Source organism: Geotrypetes seraphini, chromosome 8 (genome assembly GCF_902459505.1).
Source record: "Geotrypetes seraphini chromosome 8, aGeoSer1.1, whole genome shotgun sequence".
Taxonomy (NCBI): domain Eukaryota; kingdom Metazoa; phylum Chordata; class Amphibia; order Gymnophiona; family Dermophiidae; genus Geotrypetes; species Geotrypetes seraphini.
This window is the reverse complement of record NC_047091.1, coordinates 51,442,089-51,469,023: the sequence shown is the minus strand read 5'-3', so window position 1 is coordinate 51,469,023 and position 26,935 is coordinate 51,442,089. Positions and strand designations below refer to the sequence as shown.

Sequence of the window (26,935 nt, the reverse complement as noted above, 5' to 3'; positions counted from 1 at the left end):
TTGCCGCTGAGACTCTGCCCTCTCTCACTGTAAAATTAGACTCTACTTAGTCTGTCTTTAAATTTAAAAAATGTGTGTTGTTTTAAAAAACAATTATGTTTTTAGATGTATCTAAATAAAAATAATAACAAAAAATTTATCTTTTTTTATGTCATCTTAGCATATTTTATGCTGCAGAACGAATTATTTTTTTTTACATGTATTCTTATGGGAAAACGCGTTTCACATAACGAACGTTTCGCATAACAAACTTGCTCCTGGAACCAATTAAGTTCGTTGTGTGAGGCACCACTGTATTAATTGGGAAGAATACATACTTTGTAAATGGGTTTCTACCAGAACCTCTAATGTAAATATAAAATATAAATACTCAGCTGATGAGAACCCACAAACTGTCAGCTGAGGACTTCCTTTGCAGTTGGCCGGGGGTCCCTTTTGCCAAGCTTAGCAGGCAGCAGTAGCGTCCCTGAGTCACAGATGCTGGCACCTCAGTGGCTCATGGATGCTGCCAGCGACTGCTGCGTTTGGTGGAGGGGAGTTCTGGCCATCTCTAGAGGAGGTCCTCTGCTGGCGGTGCTTGGGGATCCCCACCAGTCACAGCAAGGGTCAACAAGTACTTCAACACTGTAGAAATAAAACCAGAAATGCATTTCCTTTTCTTTTGAACACAAAACAAAGACATCTGCCATATACATTTCCCAAAGCTAACATATTTTAGTCAATAAATTCCATTTTTTACCTTCGTTGTCTGGAGACTTATTTTTCCATAAAGTTGGTCCCAGTTTCTTTTTTCCGCTTTCCCATCTTCTCTAAATTCTTCTGTTGCTGTCCATTGATTTCCCCTACCATGGTCCAGCATTTATCTCTTTCTCATCTTTCATGCCTGCCCACCAGCCCCATGCCCAACATTTCTCCTTCTATCACCCCTCTCCAACACTATGCCACATCTCTCCCTCCATTCCCTTCACCACTGTCCAATATTTCTCCCTCTTGCATCCCTTTCAATCTGTCCCATTGTTCCCTTGCCACATTTCTCACTCTCATCTTTTTCTTCCCTATCACATTCTGTACCTTCCTCCCTACGACCAAAAATTCTCCTCTTTCTTCCATTTGCCGTGTGTGTGCCGTGAGGGAGGTCTGGTGCCCCAGAGTAAGAGCAGGGGTGCCCACACTTTATGGGCTTGCGAGCTACTTTATAAGGACTAAGTCAAAATGATCTACCAACAATAAAATTTAAAAAAAACACAAAGCACAATGAAAGGCAGAGAAAATGTTAATTATTCATATTCCGGGTTTTTTCAAGGAGGTCACGACAGATGACTCTATGCAATGTCACCTCGGTAACAAAATACAAAAATAGACAAATACACCCCCTTCCTTTTTACTAAACCACAATAGTAGGTTTTAGCACAGGGAGTTACGCTGAATGCCTCGCGCTGCTCTCAATGCTCATAGGCTTCCTGCGCTAAAAAACGATATTGCGGTTTAGTAAAAGGGAGCCATAGTGCAAAATATAGACAGCAGATATAAATTCTCAAAACAGACACATATTGATCACTAAATTGAAAATAAAATCATTTTTCCTACCTTTGCTGTTTGGTGATTTCATGAGTCTCTGGTTGCACTTTCTTCTTCTGACTGTGCATCCAATCTTTCTTCCTTTCTTTCAGCCTCCTGTATGTTTCCTCTCCTCCAGACCTCATTCTCTCCCCCAACTTTTTCTTTCTGTCTCCCTGTTCCCCCTTCTTTCTGTCTCCCTGTCTGCCCCCTTTCTTTCTTTCTCCGTGCCCTCCCCCAAGCCACTCGGTTTGCTGCCACCGCCATCGGGGAATAGCCCCCAAGCCACTGCTGTCCCAAGCTTTCCCTGCAGAAACGACGCGCTGACCAGCATTCCGCTCCCTGATGTCAATTCTGACGTAGGAGAGGAAGTTCTGGGCCAACAAGGCATTTCTCCTCATTCCATCCAGCCTGAGCCCCATCTCTCCTTGATCCAGCATTTCCCTTCTGTGTTTGTCAGAATTACCATTCCACCTATTTTCCAGCATCACCCTTCTTTGTGTCCATCTCACCTATATCCCTATCTCACCACTTTTTCAGAATCTTCATTTGTCTCTGTCCTTGTCTTTACCCCATGTTCACCATTTGCCCTTTCAATGTCTTTATCTCCCCCCCCACTTTTTCAGCATTACTTCTATGTCTCTATTTCACCTCCTCTTCATGTCCCCTCTGTATCTCTATCCTTATTCAGTAGGTCCTGCTTACTCTTTCTCTTCTTTGTGTCACTATCTTCATTTTCAGCTTCCCCCCTTTTTCCTTTGTTACTGCACCCGGTAGCCAGAATCTTTCCACCCTCCCTCCACTCCGGCCCAGCCCAGTATGAAATATTTCCTTTTGTTTTCCTCCCCTCTCTCTTTCTCTCTCTCTTCTCCTCCCTCACCCACGAGTCCTGCATCTGGCCCTCTCCCTTCTACCTGCACCTGGCAACACCCCCCTGCTCCGCGGCTCTCTTCAGCAACTCGTCAGCAGCGGTGATCAAGACAAGCTGCCGACATCGAGGCCTTCCCTCTACGAGTCCCGTCTTTGTGGAAAAAGGAAGTTGAAACAAGCGGGACTCGAAGAGGGTAGGCCCCGACATCAGAAGCTTGTGTCGATCGCTGCTGCTGAGTTGCCGAAGAGAGCCGCGGAGCAGGGGGTGTGGCCGGAAGCAGGTAGAAGGGAGAGGGAGATAGGAAGGCTGTAGAAGCTCCGGAGCATGACACCGACCCTGGCCAGGATGATTTCTTTTTCAGGCGTGCAGCTTACAAGTCCGGCGTCGTGGCGGGAAATAGCCATGCTGAGCAGTGAGCTCAGCACGTACACAGATGAAAGCCTTGCTTGCTGATTGTTCCGGCGGCGGGGCGGGGCCGCCGGACCAATCAGCAAGCAAGGCTTTCATCTGTGTACGTGCTGAGCTCACTGCTCAGCATGGCTATTTCCTGCCGCGACGCCGGACTTGTAAGCTGCACGCCTGCATCGCCAGAATTTAGGTAGGCTGTTTTCATCCCCGTGGGAGTCCCGTGGGTCAGGGGGGCGTCCCCGTGGGAGTCCCGTGGGTCAGGGGGGCATCCCCGTGGGAGTCCCGTGGGCCAGGGGGCGTCCCCGTGGGAGTCCCGTGGGCCAGGGGGGGAACCCGCGGGATCCCCGCGTTCCCCGTTCCCGTGCAGACCTCTATTTCAAAGTACTCCTGCTGTGAAAGTTGTAACATGGCACTAATATCCATCTAGGGATTACAATTGTAAGCATAGCTAGTGAATTTGCATTAATACTGTAGCATCACACTGGGCTTTTTGCTTAAGGGCCTATTCCAATTTATACAGCTATAGAAGTAGCAAAATATCAGCCTGCTGTTGTTCATTTGTGTTGTGTACATGGGCTCCTAAAGCTATCAAATTCCCCCTTAGCAGAGCCTTAAGGACTTCCCAGAAAGATACCGGAGATACCTCATCTGACGCATTAAATTCAAAATATTCTTTCAAATCCCATTCCACTTGCTGTATATTCTTAGGAGCTAGAAGAATGCTATCATTTAAGAGCTAGTACTGCTTACCAGATCTCTAGATAGTTTGCATAATAATGGGAGCATGATCTGACCAGACCCGGATTTCAATAGTGGCTGTCCTAACTATGTAGAGCAAATCTTTTCCTATTAACCACATATCTGTTCAAGTCTGGATCCATTTGGAACTATTTCTGAGGCAGAAAATCCTTTTCCTCCATTCTCATGCTGTTTAAAGCTGCTGACAATCTGACACTGCATAACTGTGAGTTAACATCCATTATCTCCTATGGGAACTTCAGGGGTGGCTTGTAAAACAATTTTAAAGTTGTTTTTCACAGTTTCTGAGGGTAGGGTTCAGGTCTCCCACCTCCCCAGACCCTCAAATCGCTACTGTTTATTTTTGCCGTTATTGGTGTAAATTCGTGATGACGGCCATCTTGGATTTTAAAACAATCTTTTAATCTAACTTTTATTTCTGCCTCAAAAACCTCTCAATTTGACTCAAAATTATTTGGGATGGACTCCCCAGCCCCTAATCTGTTGAATGTAGACATTGATTGTGTCAGATTGGCGCTGGATCAGCGATTGTGTACTGTTTGCCCTAGCGCGCTGGGAGAGGGGGCGGGAGCTTTGGACTTTGCCTCCACTGAGTAATCTTGGGCTGGGGAGCTGGCCTGAATCCATGCCTTCTGAAGAAAATCTCGCCCAGAGGCTGTCCTAGAGTTTGACGCAAAATGCCTGCGTTCAGAGACTGGAGACTCTATTGGCCCAGTGCATGTACCTCTACAGAGCCCTACCATGGTTGCAAAGTGGGCCTTTTCTCTAGATTATATTTGGCTCCTCTGAAAGGCATTTTCCTCAGATCCTGCTTGTTTGACACGGGCGCCTTGGGGCTTTTTGGGTCTATTGCACCTTGTGGCGAAGCTCCTGTTCGGGACCCCTCTCGTCTGGCTGTGCCAGACCTTGATTGCAGTATTTGCCATGCAGATATTATGATTCTTCTATATTTTGGATCCGGCTGATGCCTTTGCTGAGACTGGTCTTCTCATATCTAAGACAGTTAATCCCACGACACTTAGTCCTGTGACAGTTAATCAGATACTTAAACCTGTGTCACTTAATCCCATGTCTGTTGTTTGATTAATTTATTTTCTGCACATATATTATGTGATTTATTCTTTAAGTTTTCATATGCTTTTTGAAGTAGGCACTCATAAAGCACAGTTACTTACCGTAACAGGTGTTATCCAGGGACAGCAGGCAGATATTCTTGACTGATGGGTGACGGCACCGACGGAGCCCCGGTACGGACAATTTTAGAGTGATTGCACTCTAAGAACTTGGAAAGTTCTTGTAGGCCGCACCGCGCATGCGCGAGTGCCTTCCCGCCCGACAGAGGCGCGCGGTCCCCAGTTAGGATAAGCCAGCTAAGAAGCCAACCTGGGGAGGTGGGTAGGACGCAAGAATATCTGCCTGCTGTCCCTGGATAACACCTGTTACGGTAAGTAACTGTGCTTTATCCCAGGACAAGCAGGCAGCATATTCTTGACTGATGGGTGACCTCCAAGCTAACAAAAAGAGGGATGGAGGGAAGGTTGGCCATTAGGAAAACAAATTTTGTAAAACAGATTGGCCAAAGTGTCCATCCCGTCTGGAGAATGCATCCAGACAATAATGAGATGTAAAAGTATGAACTGAGGACCAAGTAGCAGCTTTGCAGATTTCCTCAATAGGAGTGGAACGGAGGAAAGCCACAGATGCTGCCATAGCTCGAACTCTATGGGCTGTGACAGAACCTTCCAGTGTCAGTCCGGACTGAGCATAACAAAATGAAATGCACGCTGCAAGCCAATTTGACAACGTACGTTTAGAAACAGGACGTCCCAATTTATTTGGATCAAAGGACAGAAAGAGTTGGGGAGATGATCTGTGGGGCTTAGTACGCTCTAAATAGTAAGCTAGAGCCCGCTTACAGTCCAAAGTATGCAGAGCCTGTTCTCCAGAATGAGAGTGAGGTTTCGGAAAGAAGACAGGCAGAACAATGGATTGGTTGAGATGGAATTCCGATACAACCTTAGGGAGAAACTTTGGATGTGTACGCAGAACCACCTTGTCATGATGAAAGACTGTAAAAGATGGATCCGCAACTAGTACATGTAGCTCACTGACCCTCCTGGCAGAGGTTAGAGCAATAAGGAAGACCACTTTCCAAGTGAGAAACTTGAAAGGAGTCGTAGCCAAAGGTTCAAACGGAAGCTTCATTAAGGCGGAGAGAACTACATTAAGATCCCAGACTACAGGGGGAGCTTTAAGAGGTGGTTTCACATTGAAAAGACCCCGCATGAATCTGGAAACCAAAGGATGAGCTGAAAGGAGTTTTCCATGAACTGGCTCATGAAAAGCAGCAATAGCACTGAGGTGGACTCTGATGGAAGTAGACTTGAGACCAGAGTCAGACAAGGAAAGAAGGTAATCCAACAAGGTCTCCACTGCAAGGGACGTAGGATTATGATGATGAAGAAGACACCAGGAAGAAAATCTTGTCCACTTCTGATGGTAACATTGCAGAGTGGCAGGTTTCCTGGAGGCAGCCAGAATAGAACGAACGGGCTGAGACAAAAGAGTATCATTCGAAGTCAGCCCGAGAGATACCAAGCTGTCAGGTGCAGAGACTGGAGGTTGGGATGCAGAAGGGTCCCCTGATGCTGTGTAAGCAGAGAAGGAAACAATGGAAGAAGAATAGGCTCCCTGGAACTGAGTTGAAGTAGAAGGGAGAACCAATGTTGCCTGGGCCATCATAGAGCGATGAGAATCATGGTGGCCTGTTCCCTCTTGAGCTTGAACAAGGTTCGCAACATGAGAGGTAGCAGAGGGAAAGCATACAGGAACAGATTGGACCAGTCCAGGAGAAATGCATCCGCTGCCAGACGGTGAGGAGAGTAGAGTCTGGAGCAGAAGAGGGGCAGCTGGTGATTGTGAGGAGCTGCAAAGAGGTCTATCTGAGGAGTGCCCCACTGAGCGAAGATGGACTGTAGAGTTAAAGGATCGAGAGTCCACTCGTGAGGTTGGAAAATTCTGCTGAGTTTGTCCGCTAAGGAATTCTGTTCTCCCTGAATGTAGATAGCTTTCAGGAATAATTGGTGATCTGTGGCCCAAGCCCAAATCTTCAGGGCTTCCTGGCACAAGAGGCGAGAGCCTGTCCCACCCTGCTTGTTGATGTAGTACATTGCAACTTGATTGTCTGTGCACAGCAGGAGGACTTGAGGAAAGAGAAGATGTTGGAAGGCCTTGAGGGCATAAAACATCGCTCTGAGTTCCAGGAAATTGATGTGATGCTTCATTTCCTGGGCTGTCCAAAGTCCTTGAGTTTGGAACTCGTTCAAATGAGCTCCCCAGGCATAAGGGGATGCGTCGGTGGTGATGACAAGTTGATGAGGAGGTAGATGGAACAGAAGACCTCTGGAGAGATTTGAGGACATCAACCACCATTGTAGAGACTGACGAAGAGATGATGTCACAAATATGTGTCATGAGCAAGGATCCGTCGCTTGGGACCACTGGGTAGCTAGGGTCCATTGAGGAGTGCGCAGGTGAAGACGTGCAAGAGGTGTGACATGAACTGTGGAGGCCATGTGACCCAAGAGTATCATCATTTGCTTGGCAGAGATGGAACGTTGTGGAAGCACCTGCTGACATAGAGATTGAAAAGTTTGAAGACGGTTGGACGGCAGGAACGCTCTCATGAGGACTGTGTCCAGCACCGCTCCAATAAATTGAAGTCTCTGAGTGGGGATGAGATGAGATTTGGGTAGATTGATCTCGAACCCCAGAAGTTGTAGAAACAGGATGGTTTGGTTGGTGGCCAGGAGTACTGTCTGAGATGAATTGGCCTTGATTAACCAATCGTCCAGGTAAGGAAAGACCTGAAGGTGGTGAGAGCATAGAAAGGCAGCCACCACAATCAGACATTTGGTGAACAATCTTGGAGAGGATGCAAGACCGAAGGGCAGCACCTTGTATTGGTAATGACAATGATTGATCATGAAGCGGAGGTACTGTCTGGAGGCCAGATTGACCGGTATGTGAGTATATGCCTCTTTGAGATCGAGCGAGCATAGCCAGTCGCCTTGATTGAGAAGAGGGTAAAGAGTGGCCAGAGAAAGCATCCTGAATTTCTCTTTGACCAAGCATTTGTTGAGATCGCGAAGATCTAGGATGGGTCTGAGATCTCCTGTTTTTTTGGGGACCAGAAAATAACGGGAGTAGAATCCCTGCCCCTTTTGATCTAGAGGAACCTCCTCTATGGCGTTCAGAAGGAGGAGGGATTGAACCTCTTGAAGAAGGAGGGAAGACTGAGGAGTGTTCAAAGCAGACTCTCTTGGTAGACTGTGGGTAGAAAGAGTCTGAAAGTTGAGAGAGTAGCCGTGGCGGATTATGTTGAGGACCCACTGATCCGAGGTGATGATTTCCCAATGGCTGATGTAAAAAGCAAGACGTCCTCCTATGGGTCGTGGGAGATGGGCAGATGGTAGAATACTGGCTATGCCCTGGAGAACCAAGCCAAAAGGGTTGGGTAGACTTTTGTGGTGGAGGTGGCTTGACCTGTTGTTGCTGTGCTGGTCTAGGATTTTGCCGTTGTTGTGGGCGCTGACGTCTAGGCTGTTGAGGAGCCGGTGGTAAAGGACAAGCCACATAGCGGCGTTGGTAGGCCGATTGCTGCCTAAAAGGCCTGGTAGGTGGGGGTCTTCTTTTTAGTTTTAAGGAGAGTATCCCACCGAGTCTCATGAGCAGAGCGTTTTTGTGTAGTGGAGTTCATGGATTCTCCAAAGAGCTCATCACCTAAACAAGGCGCATTGGCAAGTCGATCTTGATGGTTGACATCAAGTTCTGAGACTCTGAGCCATGCCAGACGACGCATGGCAACCGACATGGCCGTGGCTCGAGAAGTGAGTTCAAATGTGTCGTAGATCGTCCGTACCATGAATTTGCGAAGCTGTAGGAGAGATGAAGAAGTTTGGCGAAACGCAGATCTCTTGCGGTCAGGGAGGTACTTTTCAAAAGCAGTCAGGTTTTGAATGAGATGCTTTAGATAAAATGAAAAATGAAAAGCATAATTCCCTGACCTGTTAGCCAACATCGCATTCTGATACAACCTCTTGCCAAATTTATCCATGGCCTTACCTTCCCTGCCAGGAGGGACTGAGGCGTACACACTAGCTCCCGTAGATTTTTTTAATGTGGATTCCACCAAGAGAGACTCATGTGGAAGTTGTGGTTTGTCAAACCCAGGAATGGGGATGACTTTATATAAGGAGTCCAGTTTACGAGGGGCTCCTGGGATGGTTAGAGGCGTCTCCAGATTCTTGTAAAAAGTCTCTCTCAAGATATCGTGGAGTGGCAATTTCAGAAATTCCCTTGGAGGTTGGTCAAAATCCAGTGCATCAAGGAATGCTTTGGATTTTTTGGACTCAGCCTCCAAGGGAATAGAGAGAGAGTCACACATCTCTTTCAGAAATGAGGTGAAAGAGGTTGCATCTGGTCTAGAGGATGGATCTAAAGCAGAAGTATCCTCGTCACCAGATGAACACTCCCCCTCAGAGAGAAGAGGCTCTTCGGAGTCACCCCACAGATCAGGATCCCTAACTTGGAAGCTGCGGTCCCGGGACTCCGGTGTGGAGGGTTCCAGGTGTCGGGTTTTGTGTGTCGACTTATCCGACCTCTGAGAAACGGTACCGGGAGATGTTAAGGGCTGAATCGGTGCCGAAGTTTGCATAGCCTGGTGGAGAGATCTCAGTTCCGGTGCCAGGATCGGCATGGAGACCGAGGAAGCAGAATGTACCGGTACCGACAAAGTGGACGCGGACAATAGAGGCTGCTCCACTGTCGGTACCGGTGGCTCAGACCGGACCGGAACTGGAAGGCTCGGTGTATATAAAGCAGGAAGGAGCTGTTGTAACTGCTCCTTAAGTTGTACCTGCAGGACAGCAGCAATCCACTCGTCCAGCGAAGGCACCGGTACCACTTTTTTCTTCTGCGGTACCTGCGGTGCCACTCTACGCCCCGAGGATGAGGAACCCGAGGTCGAGGGGCTCACCTCAATCGGGGCGGAGCGCTTCCGCGGGCGCCTCGAGGTCGGCAGGACTGGGCTCGCTGCTACTGAGACCGGCGGATGCTCAAAGGGGAAGGCTTCTTAGCTGGCTTACCTGAAGGGTGCGACGCCGGCGCGGTGGGTTCCGACTGAGAAGGGGCCGATGTAGGTGCCGGTGCCGTAGAATCAGACATATCGGCACCAAATAATAACCGTTGTTGGATTTGACGGTTTTTCAAAGTTCTCTTTTTTAAAGTGGCACAGCGGGTGCAGGTGGACGCCCGATGGTCTGGACCCAGACACTGTAAGCACCAGTTGTGCGGGTCGGTGAGAGAAATGGGCCGTGCACATCGCTGGCACTTCTTAAACCCGGGTTGGGGGGCATGAACGTGAAGACGGCTTCTGCCAAATCGAAGGCCGAGGCCTCGATGGTGGCAACAGTCCCCGCCGGGGCGAAACCGAAAGAAACAAAAAAACAAAGGGTTTTTTTTTTTTTTTTAAATAAAGAAAAGAAAGAAAATGAAGGAAATATTATTCCCTCAGAGGTTTACGCGAGCGGGAAGGCGATATCATAAAAAACCTTTCAACAGCCGTTGAAAGAGACGCGTCTTCTTAGCTCCGCGGAAACTAAGAAACTGGGGACCGCGCGCCTCTGTCGGGCGGGAAGGCACTCGCGCGTGCGCGGTGCGGCCTACTAGAACTTTCCAAGTTCTTAGAGTGCAATCGCTCTAAAATTGTCCGTACCGGGGCTCCGTCGGTGCCGTCACCCATCAGTCAAGAATATGCTGCCTGCTTGTCCTGGGATAAACATAATATATATGCATGTATGTACCGTATTTTCACATAGATAACGCGCACCCGTGTAAAACGCGCACCCGGGTATAGCGCGCGAAAAACACAAATTTATGTACAGAAATTTTTATATACCGCGCACACCCGTATACCGCGCATGCTGCCCGACTCTCCCGTCGCCGCCTGACTCTCCTTTCGCCCGCCCCGACTCTCCTCTGGCCACCCCGACTCTCCTTTCGCCCGCCCGACTCTCCTCTCCCCCTTGAAGTCCTGTCCCCACCCTGAAAGCCTGATGCCCCCCCGACGTCCGATTCACCCCCCCCCAGGACCGCTCGCACCCCCACCCCGAAGGACCGCTCGCACGCACCCGCACCCCCACCCCGAAGGACCGCTCGCACGCACTCCCACCCGCACCCGCACCCCCACCCTGAAGAACCGCTCGCACCCCCACAGCCTCCCGACCCCCCCCCATCATGTAGAAGCTCCTACCGGTGTCCTGCTGCTTCCTCTTAGCGGTCCCAACTCCCCGACACGATCGGGGTAAGAGGGAGCTCAAGCACTCTTGCCCCCCCGACTCCCCGACACGATCGGGGCAAAAGGGAGCCCAAGCCCTCTTGCCCCGCCCGACTCCCCAACTCCCTGACAATATAACAGTGTTCCCTCTAAGCGGGCGGGTGTTGTGAGCAAACTTTTTTCACTGTGAGCTAAAAATATCGGGCGCCAGCAAGTTATGAGCCAAATAAATATGTTGCTTTCTACCACAGAACTTCCTTACATTTGTATGGAATCTATCCCCTTTCAATTTTAGAGAGTGCCCTCTCGTTCTCCCTGCCTTAGCTACTAAGTCTATTCCCTTCAGTACCTTGAATGTTTCTATCATGTCCCCTCTCAATCTCCTCTGCTCAAGGGAGAAGAGGCCCAGTTTCTCTAATCTTTCGCTGTACGGCAACTCCTCCAGCCCCTTAACCATTTTAGTTGCTCTTCTCTGGATCCTTTCGAGTAGTACCGTGTCCTTCTTAAAGTACCAGTGCTGGACGCAGTACTCCAGGTGAGGGCGTACCATGGCCCGGTACAGCAGCATGATAACCTTCTCTGTCTCTTCAGTCCAGCATCTGCCCCTTCCATTCACTGTCTGTCTTTCCCTGCCATCTCTCCTCCTGCCCCCCCCCACCCCCCAATTTGGTCTAGCATCCATCATCTTCCTTCTGTTCCCCTCATGGTCTGGCATCTCTATCCTTCCCTCCCCCCAGTGGTTTTTAGCATATCTCTCTTCTCATTTCCTCCACTCAGATCTGATCATTCTCTGCTCTCTCTTCCCTTTTCTTCTCTGGTCTTCCTTCTCTATTTTCTGCCTCCATCTAAATTAAATTCTTTCTTACTATTTAGTCCCGTTTCCCTCTTTTCACTGTGTCTACACACAGCTTGTCACCCCTTTCCCTCACCCCTCCATTATCTTACTATTTTCTTCCCCCTTTATTTATCTCCTCCTTCCATCCAGTATGTGTTCTTTCCCCACTTCCATTCAGCATCTGCTCTCCCTTCTCAACTGACATCCATCTGCCTTCTGCTCTCTCTCCCTTCTTCTCACTTCCATCATCTGTCCCCTTCTCTCTCTCTCTCATCTCCTCCATTCCATCATCTGCCCCTTCTCTCTCTCTCTCCCCCCCCCAACTTCCATCATCTGCCCCCCTTCCCCTCACCTTTGTGGGTCACTTTCTTTCCCCTGAGGGTGGCTCATGTCACAGGGGAAGCTTTGGCCGAGCAGAACCGCTTGATTGACAGTGGAACTTACTTGATTGATGTCGATGCTGGGGCCCGTTGCCGTTTGAAGGAAAAAAAAAAAGGTGGAAAAAAGGAACCTGTAAAGGCGAGAGGAAGGGAAACCTCCAGGACAGCTGCTTTTTGCCCTCCTTCAGCGGCCCAAGAGTTCAGACCAGCAGCGGCAGCTCTGTATGCTTTTAACTTCGGCACAGAGCTGCCCCTAATCAATAGTTTAGCGCGGTTTCATGAGGCAGCCTCGGGGCCTTTGATAGCCGGCCCGCTTCGATGATGCGATGTGGGCCGGCCTAGCAAAGGCCCCGAGGCTGCCTTATGAAACCGCGCTAAACTATTGATTAGGGGCAGCTCTGTGCCGAAGTTAAAAGCATACACAGCTGCCGCTGCTGGTCTGGAGGTGCGGAGACAAGGCAGGAGGCAAACGCGGTGGAAGGCAGGAGTCCCGGCGAAGGCAGGAGTCCCGGCACAGCGACTGCAACAGGAAGTTGCAAGTCAGCTGACGCCGGCCTTTCGTTGCGGCGGGGACCGAATCCTTAGCGGACCGGCAAGATTTTGTTTGCGGACCGGCGGTTGAAGAACTGTGCTCTACACTGTGTGCGCTGTGACGAGAAACTTGTGCGCTGCGAGGTAATATTTTGTGCGCCAGCGCACCCCAGCGCAGCTTAGCGGGAACACCAAGTCCTCCTGGCTCTGGCGACCCCCCCCCCCCCCGCTAGTTGTTCGGGCCAGGAGGGAGCCCAAACCCTCCTGGCCACGGCGACCCCTTACCCCCACCCCGCACTACATTACGGGCAGGAGGGATCCCAGGCCCTCCTGCCCTCGACGCAAACCCCCCTCCCCCCAACGACCGCCCCCCCCAAGAACCTCCGACCGCCCCCCCAGCCCACCCGTGACCCCCCCTGGCCGACACCCCCACCCCCCTTCCCCGTACCTTTGTATAGTTGGCCGGACAGACGGGAGCCAAACCCGCCTGTCCGGCAGGCAGCCAACAACGGAATGAGGCCGGATTGGCCCATCCGTCCCAAAGCTCCGCCTACTGGTGGGGCCTAAGGCGCCTGGGCCAATCAGAATAGGGAGCCTTAGGTTCCTCCTGGGGGCGGGGCCTTGGGCACATGGTCGGATTGAGCCCATGTGCCTCAGGCCCCGCCCCCAGGTGGGACCTAAGGCTCCCGGGCCTATTCTGATTGGCCCAGGCGCTTTAGGCCCCACCAGCAGGTGGAGCTTTGGGACGGATGGGCCAATCCGCCCTCATTCCGTCGTTGGCTGCCTGCCGGACAGGCGGGTTTGGCTCCCGTCTGTCCGGCCAACTATACAAAGGTACGGTGAAGGGGGGGGTGTCGTGGGGGTCGGCCAGGGGGGTCGCGGGTCGGCTGGGGGGGCGGTCGGAGGTTCTTGGGGGGGGCGGTCGTTGGGGGGAGGGGGGTTTGTGTCGAGGGCAGGAGGGCCTGGGATCCCTCCTGCCCATAATGTAGTGAGGGTGGGGGTAGGGGGTCACCGTGGCCAGGAGGGTTTGGGCTCCCTCCTGGCCCAAACAACTAGCGGGGGGGGGTGGGTCGCCAGGGCCAGGAGGACTTGGGCTCCCTCCTGGCCTGATATTGTCGGGGAGTTGGGGAGTCGGCGGGGAAAGAGGGCTTGGGCTCCCTCTTGCCCCGATCGTGTCGGGGAGTCAGGGGGGCAAGAGGGCTTGAGCTCCCTCTTGCCCCGATCGTGTCGGGGGTGCCGCGGTTGGCTGGGGCAAGAGGGCTGAGCTCCCTCTTGCCCCGATCGTGTCGGGACCGCCAAGAGGAAGCAGCAGGACACCGGTAGGAGCGTCTACCTGATGGGGGGGGTCGGGAGGCTCTGGGGGTGCGAGTGGTCCTTCAGGGTGGGGGTGCTGGTGCGGGTGGGAGTGCGTGCGAGCGGTCCTTCGGGGTGGGGGTGCGGGTGCGTGCGAGTGGTCCTTTGGGGTGGGGGTGCGAGCGGTCCTGCGGGGGGGGGGGGGTGAATCAGACGTGGGGGGGAACTATGTAAAAAAAATTTTGTACAACGCGCTCACGCGTATAACGCGCAAGGGTGTGCGCGGTACGTAAAAACCACGTATAACGCGCGCGTTATATGCGAGAAAATACGGTAAATCAGTATTAATATCGGAAATGCTTGTCCAAATAGACTCTAGTGTAATTTCAGCCTATTTTACCAAAGGAAGGACAGGCTGTGAGGTAATTTAGAGCATCAGGCATGTGCCAAAATACAGAATACTAGCACTTATGACACCAAGGCGAATTAGCACCATAGATAAGGCACATGTAAATGGCATAGCATGTAACTGCTAGAGTGGTGTTCATATGAGTGGAGCATGAGAGAAGCTGTTATTTACATGGTGCATTTACAGAATATTGTCAGTTATGTGCATTCATGCTGCCCATTTATAGAATTGCCTCTGACCTTATTTTTCTAAGTTGACCCTTCTGGTCCCTCCTGCCAGACACCATCGAACACCCCTGCAACCTTCCCTGGCAGTAGGGATGCCCAATCCATCCTGCCCGAACCTGCCGCGCTCCCTCACAACCTTCCCCGGCAGGAAGGATACCCAGACCCTCCTGCCTGACACCCCCAAACCCCCCCCCCCAAGTATCGCCAGCAGGAGGGATGCCCAGTCCCTCCTACCAGCACCACCTGTTAAGCAAGCTAAGTACATGGTTGCTAATTTTGAGTGTATTTAGCTGTTCTATCAAATAATTAAATAAGTATAAAGAAGACTGAACAAATGAACTGAAATACTATTTAATTAATTATTTATAAGTACACAAAACAAACCAATGGGACTAATGAGGAGTCCAGTCAGTTTGTGTCTGTTGACTCAACTGGCATTCTGAAGACCCAACGGTTGAACACTAGCAAGTTCATTTTTGTAAAAGGAACATTTTTGTATGATCAACTAGTTAAAGACAGGTGTGCATTAGGGAACTAAGGCCAGTGCCAGATGGATTCCTATGATCTGTGTCCCACAAAAACAGATGTGGATTAGGGAACTAAGGCCAGTGGCAAATGGAAATCTATGATCGGTGTCCTGCAACTGGCAAAAGACAGGTGTGGATTAGGTAAATAAGGTCAGTGCCGGACGCACATCTACGATCTGTGTACTGCAAATGGCAAAAATCAATGTGCATTAGAGAACTAAGGCCAGTGCCGGATGGATTCCTATGATCTGTGACCCGCAAAGACAAGTGTGGATTACGGAACTAAATTTAGTGCCGGACAGGTTTCTACAGTATGTATGCCTTCTCAATGAACTTACAAAAATAGGGCAAGGTTGATACTGGTTTGTATTGCTCACACTGGCCAACTAATATGTTTTAGGATTTCTGTATGTCAGAACAGTATGGCCGTAATCTTTCTGTCATTTTGAGAAAATGATGATAAACAAGGCCGATGAGATCCACAGAATCTACTTAGTTTAATTTCTGGAGAAGAGCTATTGATCCCAGTGGATCTCAAAACTTTTCTTCTCTTTGTATTAAATATTGAATGGCTCTCTAATATGTTTAGTAACATAGTAGATGACGGCAGATAAAGACCCGAATGGTCCATCCAGTCTGCCCAACCAGATTCAATTTAAATTTTTTTAATTTTTTCTTCTTAGCTATTTCTGGGCAAGAATCCAAGGCTTTACTCTGTACTGTGCTTGGGTTCCAACTGCTGAAATCTCTGTTAAGACTTACTCCAGCCCATCTACACTCTCCCAGCCATTGAAGCCCTCTCCAACCCATCTTTCAACAAATGGCCATACACAGACACAGACCGTGCAAGTCTGCCCAGTACTGGCCTAGTTCAATTTTTAATATTATTTTCTGATTCTAAATCTTCTGTGTTCATCCCACGCTTCTTTGAACTCAGTCACAGTTTTACTCTCCACCACCTCTCTCGGGAGCGCATTCCAGGCATCCATCACCCTCTCCGTAAAGTAGAATTTCCTAACATTGCTCTTGAATCTACCACCCCTCAACCTCAAATTATGTCCTCTGGTTTTACCATTTTCCTTTCTCTGAAAAAGATTTTGTTCTACGTTAATACCCTTCAAGTATTTGAACGGCTGAATCATATCTCCCCTGTCTCTCCTTTCCTCTAGGGTATACATATTCAGGGCTTCCAGTCTCTCCTCATACGTCTTCTGGCGCAAGCCTCCTATCATTTTCGTCGCCCTCCTCTGGACCGCCTCAAGTTTTCTTACGTCCTTCGCCAGATTCGGTCTCCAAAATTGACCCATTACATTTTTTTTTTTTTTTGGAAGTTCACAGTAAAATCGGTTTTATTGCACAGGTCCTTTGGTTCTTTCCACAGCCGTGGAAGGATAATGAAGAGCAGGGGTGGTCAGTGATTTTTCTTTTAGGTTTTCATTTGTGAGGCCACCAAGCTTGGTTTCAGTAGAAGTCCCAGCACATGCTTTGCTCCTTTAAAGACAAAATCGCAAACCAGAACTTTCCTAAGGGATATAGCAAGGTTATGTGAGGCAACAGAACCAACAGATATCACTTAAAACCTGTGTCTAGTTTATAGTCAACACATGGTCCCTGAGATAGCAAACAGACTGGCGTTTGGATTTATAGTTGTGAAATTTTGAGCCTGCAACAGATTTTGCCAGGGCTTGCTCAGAGGATTGTGGCACATAGTAAGCCAACGTTTGCGTCAGTGCTCCCCCACCGGAGATCAGTATTTCTCCCTCCAGCCCCTTGCCTACAGTCTGGTAGTTCTTCCTCTACTTCATCTCCTCCCCCATTAGTGATAAAAGTTGTCAAAATCCAAGTCCAGCTTCTCTTCCCTCCCTCAATCCTTTAGATATTGAATTGCAGGTGGAGATGTGGAGGGGAGTGCAGAGAAGAAAAGAGAGAGATGCTAGACCAGGGTTTTGGTGCCCTTTATCATTGTCACCCTGAGACAGTGCTTCATCTGGTCCATAGGTTGAGCTGGCTCTGGCTTTTGCCTAGGAGTAGATCTCTTTGGAAGGAAGGGGACAGATCAGAGCTGAATGCTTTGGATCTCTCTGACTATCTGTACAGTTTGAGCACAGAGATCTATATTTATAGAAGCAATATGCTTCCATCCACCTCTGGCTTGGAAAACGCTGATCTAGCAGGTCCTAATAATGAGATTTTAAATGAAACCCACCTCCTTCCACTTTCTGCAGAAGCCATGCTGTTTGTCCTAATGCTAACTGCATTATTGATGAAAAATAATATGAAACCTTTGGATACAGATGATCTTCTAACTCCTTTCCATCAAAGAGTCAGATGTTCATCAGCAGAGTTCCCTAAAGCATTTTGCAGTCCTGCAGTTGAGTTTTAGTTATTGTTGGAAATGTCGAGACTTGACTGTAACTAAGGTGCAAAATTGTAATGAATGCACAAAGCTCCAGCAACCCGGTAAAAAATACCGAGTCGGGGGCGTTTTTGTTTTACTGGGCTATGTTCAGCACAAATAGCATAAAAATTAAATGCCCAGTAAAAGTAGCCCAGTAGAAGGGAGAGGATCTGTGCGCAGAAGAGCTAAGCTGTAGGCTCAGCTCTTCTGTGCAGGCCCAGCACAGCTTCTGATCACCAGAGCTCATGAGCAGTTTATTTACTTATCATTTCTATAGTGCTGCCAGACATATGCAGTGCTGTATATTAAACATGTAAGAGACAATCCTCGCTCAATAGAGTTTACAATGTAATCAAAACTGAGACAAATGGAACAAATAGGGGTTAGAGAATTTCTAAAAGAGGGAATGATAAAACAAACATTGGTAAGAGTTAGGAGTTAAAAACAGCCTCGAAAAAGTGGGCTAACAGCTGCATTCTGACCATAGGCGCAGGAAATACACTTAGAGCTTCAGACCTGCTGGAAAATTTGACCCGGTAAGAGATGGATGTTCCCTTCTAAGCATTACAGGGAGTGCTCATTTTAATACGAATGAGCTCCTTGTCATGCATTTACATAGGGTTACAACCAGTCTTACTTGCATAGCAAGCTTTTGAACATCCCCCCCTCAGTGCCATAGATTGGCTTTGGAGGTGAGAGAGGAATGCTGAATGGTTTGCTAGACTATGCATTGGCTACCAGTTGTATTTAGAATCCAATACAAAGCAATCATGCTATGTCATCAATTTTTATATAAATTAGACTCAAAGGCACCCAACTCATATAACTTCTTAAAGTAAAAGGCAATAGTAATTCACAGCCTCAATATAGAAGGGATTACAAACCTTATATACTTAAACCTTTTTCAATTGCAAAATCTCTCACATGATCCTCAGCGAGGCCACCTCCCCACTCAATAAATCTTCATAGTAGGTGGCTTTACACCTCCTCTCGTCATCGGATCCTTATAAGTACATAAGTACATAAGTAGTCGCCTCCGCCGGGGCAGACCAGAGGTCCATCCAGCCCAGCGGTCCGCTCACGCGGCGGCCCATCAGGCATATTGCCTGGTCAGCGGTCCCTGACTAATTTTATTGCCTACCTCTACACTTATCTCTAAACCTTCCACTGCTCTTATCTGTACCCCTCAATCCCTTTGTCTTCCAGGAACCTATCCAGGTCATCCTTGAAACCCTGTACTGTGCTATTTCTTATCACGGCCTCCGGAAGGGTGTTCCATGTGTCCACCACCCTCTGTGTGAAAAAGTACTTCCTTGCGTTTGTTTTAAACCTGTCCCCCTTCAATTTCATCGAGTGACCCCTTGTTCTTGTGGTTTCTTTCAAATTGAAAAATCTGTCTTTGTCAACCTTTTCGATGCCCCTCAGGATCTTGAAGGTCTCTATCATATCTCCTCTGAGTCTCCGCTTTTCCAGGGAGAACAGCCCCAGCTTCTTCATTCTGTCAGTGTATGTAAGGTTTTCCATACCCTTAATCAGTTTAGTTGCTCTTCTCTGGACTCCCTCAAGCATTGCCATGTCCTTTTTGAGGTACGGTGACCAGTACTGTACACAGTATTCCAGATGCGGGCGCACCATAGCCCGGTACAGTGGCAGGATGACTTCCTTCGTTCTGGTCGAGATACCCTTCTTAATGATACCTAACATTTGGTTTGCTTTCCTCGAGGCTGTGGCGCATTGTGCCGACGCCTTCAATGTCGTGTCTACCATCACTCCCAAGTCTCTTTCCAGATTACTGACCCCTAGCATTGATCCCCCCATTTTGTACGTGAACATCGGGTTCCTTCTCCCTATATGCATGACCTTGCATTTCCCTACATTGAAGCTCATTTGCCACTTATTCGCCCATTCTTCCAATGTCGTAAGATCCCTTTGGTGATTCTCGCAGTCAACCGTGGTTTCAACCTTGCTGAATAGTTTGGTGTCATCTGCGAATTTGATGACCTCGCATTTTGTTCCCGCCTCCAGGTCGTCAATGAATATGTTAAACAGGAGCGGTCCCAGCACCGATCCTTGAGGAACCCCGCTCGTGACCCCTTGCCAGTCCGAGTAATGGCCCTTTACACCAACCCTCTGCTTCCTGTCTGCCAGCCAGTTTTTGATCCATCGGTGGACCTCCCCGTGCACTCCATGATTCCATAGCTGTGCTTGTATTCTTGATGTTTTACCCAGGGCTGTGGAGTCGGAGTCGAGGAGTCGGAGACAATTTTGGGTACTGGAGTCAGAGTCGTGGATACCAGAAACTGAGGAACTAGAGTCGAAGGATTTATCTACCAACTCCACAGCCCTAGTTTTACCATATGTTAGTTTCCATGAGATTCACTAAGCTGTGTTACTTCAGTACAGCAGTTCACTGATTCCGATGGGGGCACCAGAAAAATGCCATGGTGGCGCACTGTATGTTCCTGATGCTATTACCATGTATGCGAAGAAGCAGTAAACCTTTAGTGCAGGGGTGTCAAACTCAAATCACATAAGGGGCCGAAATCTAAAATGCAGGCTAAGTTGTGGGCCGAACTTTTTATTAAGACGCGCAGTGTGGGTCCCAGTGCCGGTGGCGGCTCCGACTGTGAGCTTCGGATTAATCGCCGGCACCAAAACCCATGCTGTGCGCCAGCAAAGGAGGGGGTTAGTCTTTGTAGAAGTATAGGGATGCAACCTCTCCAACCCCATGCCGGCTACAAAATAAATAAAAAGACTTTTCCTCTCTTTTAGGTCCTAGTTCACGCTCACTGTCTAACACCAGCTCTGGCAGGATACACATTTCAAATTTGACATATTGTAATCACAAAATAGAAAATAAAATTATTTTTTCTACCTTTTGTTATCTGGTTATTTTGCTTTTGGTCCCAGTTTCTGTTTCTGATTTTGTCTATCTTCTAATTCTCTTTCCAGTGTCTGCTGTCCATTTTTTTTTCTCCTCTTCTCTCTTGCTCCAGTCCCTGTCTCCAACATATTGATTTTTTCCTTTCTGCCTCTGTCCACTCAATTCTTGCCCTCTTTCTCATCCTTCTCCTTTTTAAATTTTCAGCTACCTATCAATTTTCCATCTTCTCTTATTCTGTAGCTCTCCCATTTCTCATCTCACTCCTTTCCCAGTCTTCTATTTCCATCTGTCTCTCCTCCTCTCTTCTCTTGGTCCAACATTTTGCTCCATCTCTTTTCTGTTCTTCTCCTTCCCTCCCCCCTTGAGATGAGATGGAAGTAAAAAAAAAAAAATAAAAAAAGAGATGCTGATTCTCTCTCTCCCTTCCACACCCAGGCCTAACATTTCTCCATCCCCTTCTATCTCCAGATTCAACTTCTCTACCTTTCTCTTCCCAACTGCCTCCCAACCCATCTCTCCCCCTGTCTGCCTGCCTCCTTCCCCCCAGGTCCACCATTTCTCTCTTTTTCTTCCCAATAGTTCTCCCTCTTTCTCCACACTACCCCAGGTCCAACCTCGCTCTCTTCACAGCCCGTCGTGCCTTTCCCTCTGGCACTGGTCCGATGTCGCTGCCGGGCCGGGGAATCTGCTGGCCTTGGCGCTTGAGGAGTGCTGTGTGTGGCTCCTCCTCCTGCTTTTTGCCTGCCGCGGTCTGTCTCCAATGACACTCAACTTCCTATTTCCGCCTGGGTAGACCGCAGCGGATGGAGGGCAGGAGGGGGAGCCACGAACAGCACTGCTGAGTCGCTGCCGAGGCCGGTGGACTTTCCGGCATGTTGGCGTCAGACACGCTGGGCTCGGACGGGAAAGATAGGAAACGTTGCGGCAGGCCTCATAAAAAGGCCGGATTCGGCCTGCGGGCCTTTTGTTTGACACACATATTCTAGTAAGAAGTTTAGATCTATTAAATATGTGGTTTTTTGTTTTCATTCTGCAAGTTTAACAACGTTTTGGCTGCTAATAATAGGCCAGTGGGAACCTTTGGTCATAAAGGCTAGTGTTGTTTGTGTTTAAGAAAATATTGTACAAGCCATCTTCTTTTTCTTTTGTTTCAGCTTTTGGCTTATTTTTTCCTTAACCCTTTATTTGGCATTGTTGCTCAGAAGCAACATGTGTTTTCTTTGGCTCTTATGGAAGATCTGCATCTCCAAATGCCTGTTAACTTGGCAATGTTGCTCTCGTTCAACATCAAGTTACGTAAAGCAGCCATTTCATCATCTACCAATTAAAGGGTTAATGCTAGCGTTAGTACACCCACCCCCCAAATCTTGTTTTGTGGATTTTAGTGCATACTATTTTTTCTTTAAATTTACTTTGTATGTATTATATTATTGCTATCATGTATCTTTGCTGTCTAAGTGATTTATTGTATCTTGAACAATATTTCAAATGATAAAAGAACAAGAAGCATCCGCCCAGTACTCTGTAGGACAGGGGTGTCCAATGTCGGTCCTCGAGGGCCGCAATCCAGTCGGGTTTTCAGGATTTCCCCAATGAATATGCATGAGATCTATGTGCATGCACTGCTTTCAATGCATATTCATTGGGGAAATCCTGAAAACCCGACTGGATTGCGGCCCTCGAGGATCGACATTGGACACCCCTGCTGTAGGACCTTGTTCAATTCTAATCCCTTCCCTTCCAGTATACCAAATGCTTCCTGGCACAGCCTTATTCAGCACAAGAATATAGTGAAGCCTGTTCCCTTCAACTTCACGTAACCTATCCTTTTACATCTCCAGTTGAGCCCCTCATATCCCTTGTCCCCTATTGCAGGGCCAGTTTAACCATTGGAACAAGTGAGGCTCTGGTCCAGCATGCCAAAATACCTAGCCTCTGACCTCATCTGGTCTAGAAGTTAAGCCTTTTATTCCCCTTGTCTCTGCACAGTCTGGTCTCTCCCTTTCTCTGTGCCCCCTCCATGCAGGTCCAGTGCTGTTCCCTCATCTCTCTCGCTCCTCTGTGGTCCTGTAAAGTTTGCATTGGTCACTGGCAGCATTAGTAGCCAGTCCTTGGGTCTTCCCTCTGCCACATTCCACCCCAAGAAATAGCATCAGAGGAGGCAGCATGCAGCAGAGAAAGATTCAAGGGCTGGCCGTAGGCAGCCTGTCATGCTGCTGCCACTGGTGACTAATGTAAACTTTACAGAACCATGAGGGAGTAAGAGGTGACAGAGTGGTTCCAGACCTGTGGGAAACGGTAAAGAGCATTTGGACTAGAAAGAAAGAGATGCCAGAACTGTGGCGAGGAGGCACTGAAAGCGATGCAGTGGGGGTGGGGGGGGGGGGGGCACTGTCAAAGCATTTGGTTCAAGACACCACCATCCCTTAAGCCACCTGGACACATCTGGAAGAGCAGCAAGTGAACTAGCACCTCTGCGCGCTCGAAAACACAAAAGGCCTGCAACTGGAACTTTCAGGGAAGCCACTGACAGAATTTTGTCTAATCCTTCCTGAAAGAAAGCCAGGAATATCGAACTGGGAGCCTTCTCAGGTTCCACCTAATTTCTAGCACTCCATTGTGGGAAAGCCTTCCAGGCTTTGGCAGAAGAAGCCATAGGAGAGGGTTACTTTGTGTGCAAAGGAGCCACAATAACTACCTCCGATAACCGTGCATCATCAAGGCTGAGCGCTCGAGAGCCATACTGTAAAACCCAAACGCCATGGGTTCTCCATGGACACCGGTCCCTGACTGAGAAGATATAAATGAAAAGGGAGCCAGAGCATCTTGTCCCACTGAAGACATATGAGAACCACATACCATGGGTGGTGAGGTCCATCCGGAACCACTAGAGACACCACGTCGGGATGTATCACTGTCCGGCAGATGACCGACCGACCAGAGGCCACAGAGGGAACATCATACAGGCACTCGTGAGCCAGCCAGAGCCAAACCAAGCCCCAGCTTCCTCATTGGTCATTGACTGAAAAGGCGCCCAGCCTTTGAAATCTCTGCCGAATCCAACAAGACCCTCTGGGACAAACCCCAGCTCATGTAAGATCAGACGGAACGCCTCCTGCAAGAGGGACCATGCTTCTGAGACCAGGAACTGTTGGCCAAGGAAGACTGCGGAACACTATTGACTCCGGACCCATGGGCCGCTGAGAAAGACAGAAGATGCACTTCTGCCTAGTGGAATGCCACAGATCTTTCTGGCCTGAGAGAGAGAGAACACTAGAGCTCTCTCGTGATGTACATGTGCCACTGCTGTGGCAATGAAGAAACATGCACCACTGGTGTGAACTTCACATAAAGAGTGCCAGAAGTACATCTCAGCATAACCCTCTTCTACTGTATGGTGAGCCCTCCAAAACTCCCCCAAAATCTACTATATCTGTCTACCACCCCAGTAGCCCTTATGGCTGCCGGTGGCACCTATATAGCAGTATAGGAGGATTTGGGTGGGTTTTGGTGGGCTCGTACTTTCCACCATAAATGTAATGGGTAGAGTGGTTATGGGCCTGAATTCTCCTCTTTGTGGTTCACTAGGCCACTCACCAGGTTGCTTAAGACACCTGTGTGATGCTCTACTACAGGGGTAGGGAACTCCGGTCTTCGAGAGCCGTATTCCAGTCAGGTTATCAGGATTTCCCCAATGAATATGCATGAGATCTATTTGCATGCACTGCTTTTAATGCATATTCATTGGGGAAATCCTGAAAATCCGACTGGAATATGGCTCTCGAGGACCGGAGTTCTCTACCCCTCCTCTACTAGGATTTCCCATACTAGGTGCTGCTGTTCTACAGACAGGTATGTATTGTTTCATTCTGACCAACACTGCTATTTTCCACCCCTCCCAATGTCTGGCACTGCTATCTCCCCCACCGTTATCCACCCCTCAATGACTAACATTGCTAACCCCCCCTCCCCCCCGATGATTGACATTGCTATCTCTCCCCCCACCCCCCAACCGATGACGGGCACTCTTATTCTCCACTACCTGCTCCCCCTGCCCCAGATTAACATTGCATTTACAGTCCCAATTATCTGGACTGACACTGCTTTGGGCTGAAGGGTCTTGAGCGTCTGTACATACTCAAGGCCTGCTGGCTCCCGCCCTCTCTGGGATTCTCAAAGGGAATCCAGCAAGCCTTGAGCATGTGCAGATGCTCAAGGTCCTTCAGCCCAGCAAAGAGCATTGGTGTCGGCTTCCAAAGCATCGGAATTGTAAGTGCGATGTCGGTCTAGGGCAGGGGAGAGCAGGTAGTAGAGGATAGGAGTGCCTAAGCCACTGTTTGATTCTCCAGCACTGCCGGTGGCCTCTTCTGTACTTTTCTTTTGCCACAGTCCACCCACCTCTGAAGCAACTTCCTGTTTCTGCTTGATCACAGCAAATGAACAGTGCAGAGAAGGCTATGGGCAGTGCAAGAGAATCACTCCTGCACCACTGACTTCTTTGTAGTTTTCTTGATGAGGGGGGCTTCGGAATCGGGTGGGGAGAACATTTGGTGGAACGGGGGGAGGGAGGGAGGAAGGGAGAGATGCTGAATAGGAGGGGCAGAGAGAAAAGGAATGGGGGCAAATGGATGGAGGGGAGAGGAGAGGAAGGAGTTGGTGGCACATGGATAGAGGGAAGGTGAAGAGATGGTGCATATGGATGCAGGGAACTAGAAGAGGAGGGAAGAGATGGTGCACATGGACGGAGGGAAGGGGAAGAGCTGGAAAAATAGATTTGAGATGGAAGCAGAAAAATGGAAGAACTGAATATGAAAATCAAAGATGGATGTAGTGCAAGAGGTGAAAAAGGAGAAGAAAGAAACAGTAAATGCATAAGGAGGCCTTGGAAACAGAGTTAAGAGCACAGAGGGTACAAGATGATCAGAAAAATAAAATTGCTAGATAACAAAGGTAGGAAAAATGTTTTTAATTTTCAATTTAGTGATTAAAAGATGTAAATTTTGAAAATTTAAATCTGTTTTTATATTTTGGATTGTTCAGGAAGAAATGCATTTCTTTCTCTTGTGGTGTACTGTGTGCAGAGTCTGGCATATTAGGGTTTTGTTTGTGTACAATAGTACTTTTAGTTTGTGGGTTTGTATTTGTAAAGGTTTTTTTTCTGTTTTCTGCATGTGTGACTGAGGCCAGGTGTTCTGGTAGGGATAAAAGTCCAGAAACTTTGGTTGGTGGTGTGGCCCCCAAGTAGGAAAACATTTGTCGGCCCTCCTTCAACTTTTTTGAACTCAAAACAGTCCTAACTGAAAAATTATGATTACTTATGGCATGATCCCTGACAAATGACACTCACATAACCCAAATTTCTAACCTTAGTTTATGTTAGTCTGCCCTTTTTAAAAAAACATTATTAAACCCCTCCTTTACAAAGCTGTGCTAGCATTTTTAGCTCCGGCAGTAACTGCTCGAATGCTTCTAGGAATTCTGTGAGCGTTGGAGCTGTTATCGCCGCAGCACATGGCTTTGTAAAGGAGGGGATAAATGTTTATTTTAAAATTTTTGATTTTTGCAGTTACAAAGAAACAATGTACAATTTACAGAACCATTACACTTAACACATACTAATTTTTTTTTGAGTCAACCTTTTTTCCTCCTTTTTTGGGGAAAAAAGTTACTTCAGCTTATATTCAGATTGGTTTATATTTGAGCATATATGGTAGATGCTTTTAAAACAGGTATAACTCATTTCTATGTTCCATCCTGAACCTCATGGGAAAAGTTCAATTATTACCGCAAGATGTTCAAGTCTATGCACATCCAAAGACCACTCAGAACACGTCTCTAAAATGCCCCCTTTTGTTTTGGATGCACAGTGGCTAGGACGCCTCAAAAGACATCCATAAAGATGGTTTTGAAAATCAGCATTTGAACGTTTTGGAATGAAAAAGTATCAATTTATGCCATTTTTTGGACATCCTAGTTTTTTGAAAATGCTCCTCATTATGTCCAATTTGATCTCTGTTTTTGGAAAGGTGTGAGATGAACTATATTTAGTTACGCAGTCCTGTAATGTCATATTGTTACAGCAGAATAATCTTATATGGGACTTTTTCTTTGTCTGGTACATAGTGTTGAGCTGAAACCTTTGTGGTGTTCTGTTCTCCTATGTATTTCAACACAAACCTTCAACAAAAAGTTTAAAGTTCAAAAAAATTACTGCCAGACTCAACTTACAAAAAAGAGTTTGCAATAAACATAAAAATACTGTCAGACTCAACACAGATCTGTTTCAGCAGTAAATGCCTGTAATTCCCTAACCAAATTGTCCTGTTTGTCTGATTAGATTGTATGCTCTGTCAAACATGGATTGTCTCTTACTTGGTTAATGTAATGTACTACTACTACTATTAATTATTTCTATAGCGCTACCAGACGCACGCAGCGCTGCACAGTGACAAAGAGTAAGAAAACAGTCCCTGCTCGAAAGAGCTTACAATCTAAACAGGCAAGACAGACAAACAGGATG

The 26,935-nt window shown here is 48.1% G+C and overlaps 1 protein-coding gene across 3 annotated transcripts in view; it reads left to right on the top strand.

Moving 5' to 3' along the window:
- SPTBN4 (spectrin beta, non-erythrocytic 4) overlaps window positions 1–26,935 on the top strand; it is a 420,524-nt gene that overhangs the window by 171,913 nt on the left and 221,676 nt on the right. The window lies entirely within an intron of this gene.